At 26.6% G+C, this 2,523-nt stretch overlaps 1 long non-coding RNA gene across 1 annotated transcript; it reads left to right on the top strand.

Moving 5' to 3' along the window:
* The first annotated feature begins 1,321 nt into the window (after positions 1 to 1,321).
* On the top strand, positions 1,322 to 2,049 carry LOC128093031 (uncharacterized). Its single transcript, XR_008212183.1, has 2 exons — positions 1,322 to 1,703; positions 1,760 to 2,049. It is a non-coding gene; the product is annotated as an uncharacterized LOC128093031 (long non-coding RNA).
* Positions 2,050 to 2,523: the final 474 nt, after the last annotated feature.

The raw sequence follows: 2,523 nt of genomic DNA on the forward strand, positions 1-2,523 counted from the left end.
AGCCAAAACCAAACATTCTGATTTATGTTTAATATAATCAGACTCTTTAGAATAAGCTAATTTTGTAATATGAGGGTGTCTTTAATAATTTCACATTATTTCAAAATTGCCATGATTAAATTTGTTAGTACATGTACGAAACTTAGAAATTTCGAGTTTTTTTTTAAAGTTCTATAAGCTATTGTCATTCATATGTTCATAAGTTCAAACAAATGAAAAGGGAATTATGTTAGCAGTAGGATAAAAACTAAAAATTTTAGAATTTTCAAATTTAAGATTTAAATTTTAGAATTTTCAAATTCTACAATTTTAAAATTTTAAAATTTTAGAATTTACGAATTTTAGAATTTTAGAATTTTAGAATTTTAGAATTTTAGAATTTTAGAATTTTAGAATTTTAGAATTTTAGAATTTTAGAATTTTAGAATTTTAGAATTTTAGAATTTTAGAATTTTAGAATTTTAGAATTTTAGAATTTTAGAATTTTAGAATTTTAGAATTTTAGAATTTTAGAATTTTAGAATTTTAGAATTTTAGAATTTTAGAATTTTAGAATTTCAGAATTTTAGAATTTTAGAATTTTAGAATTTTAGAATTTTAGAATTTTAGAATTTTAGAATTTTAGAATTTTAGAATTTTAGAATTTTAGAATTTTAGAGTTTTAGAATTTTAGAATTTTAGAATTTTAGAATTTTAGAATTTTAGAATTTTAGAATTTTAGAATTTTAGAATTTTAGAATTTTAGAATTTTAGAATTTTAGAATTTTAGAATTTTAGAATTTTAGAATTTTAGAATTTTAGAATTTTAGAATTTTAGAATTTTAGAATTTTAGAATTTCAGAATTTTAGAATTTTAGAATTTTAGAATTTTAGAATTTTAGAATTTTAGAATTTTAGAATCTTAGAATTTTAGAATTTTAGAATTTTAGAATTTTAGAATTTTAGAATTTTAGAATTTTAGAATTTTAGAATTTTAGAATTTTAGAATTTTAGAATTTTAGAATTTTAGAATTTTAGAATTTTAGAATTTAGAATTTTAGAATTTTAGAATTTTAGAATTTTAGAATTTTAGAATTTTAGAATTTTAGAATTGTAGAATTTTAGAATTTTAGAATTTTAGAATTTTAGAATTTTAGAATTTTAGAATTTTAGAATTTTAGAATTTTAGAATTTTAGAATTTTAGAATTTTAGAATTTTAGAATTTTAGAATTTTAGAATTTTAGAATTTTAGAATTTTAGAATTTTAGAATTTTAGAATTTTAGAATTTTAGAATTTTAGAATTTTAGAATTTTAGAATTTTAGAATTTTAGAATTTTAGAATTTTAGAATTTTAGAATTTTAGACAAACACACACACATCTCCCACTATATGACATTAGTCCGTGTAGAGTGTCAGTGTTTCCAACGCGCTACGAAAACAAAAGGTAAATTTTAGAAATATTCCATAAAACAAATCAAAAGTTTTAATTTTATTTATTTTTTATCGTTGCGGAATATCTGAACGGTATCCCGTTTTCGCGTCTCGTTTTCTCTGCACGTCCCCAAAAAAGCTCAGTCGTCCGTCATCGCCTGTCATCAAAACACGTTGAAACGTTTCTTGTCAAAGTGCCCGAGTGTCCAGCTGAAATGGACCGTTTTTTAAACATTGGCCACTGTCCTGGTCCCGGTCTTTGTTCCGTTGGTCAAGATCTGCGTGTGTTTGGTATGTAAATGTCATTTTTTAGATTATTTTATGCTGATGAAGAATATTCTTTGCAGAACGAAAAACAGTTTCTAATCGATCGATTTTCGATGCGTCGTTCTCGCAGGAGCGTCTGAAACTCCCGGAGTTGCAGGCTGTGGTCTGCCTTCACAGATTCCAAAGGCGGACGTTGTTTTTGTTTTCCCCGGGGACACGGCGATGACCGGCCGAAACTGGAATTGGTCCGTTTTCAAGCTCAGTGGGACCGTGGTATCTGGGAGAATCTTCTTCGAGGGAATGTTATTGTAAAAGATTGTGCATTGTAATTACATGTAATATTACGAATAAAGTCAAATTTTGTGTTGTAGTTGTTTTAAATAAAATAAAAGATCTCATAAAAACAATATTCAGGAAGCATGAAGTTTGCATTACCCACCGCTAGATGTCAGGGCGAAAGCTTTCAGTGGCAGTGGTGTGAACGACAATCAGATGGCGCTGTTACCGTTTCAAAACGCTTAAAAGCTTTAAGCTTAAAAATTAGGGGATTAGAGAAGCTTAGCATCATGAACAAACGTTCATGATTTGCGTTTTGTTCATGGAAAGTGTTCATGGTACGTTTTCGTACCGTGGGATATCACGTTGTTCCTGATTTCGTGGTACATTGTTCACGATTTTCGGAACGGTTTTTTCTCCGTGTTGTTTGACACTATATCCATACCCGAGCAGACGGTAATAACAAAATTAATTCCACTTCAATAACAAATACTGTTAAAATAACAGAAAGTGTTATGGAATCTTTTGAAAAATCCATTCTTGCATAAGAGTTTAATAACAGTTTATG

Source organism: Culex pipiens, chromosome 2 (genome assembly GCF_016801865.2).
Source record: "Culex pipiens pallens isolate TS chromosome 2, TS_CPP_V2, whole genome shotgun sequence".
Lineage (NCBI taxonomy): Eukaryota > Metazoa > Arthropoda > Insecta > Diptera > Culicidae > Culex > Culex pipiens.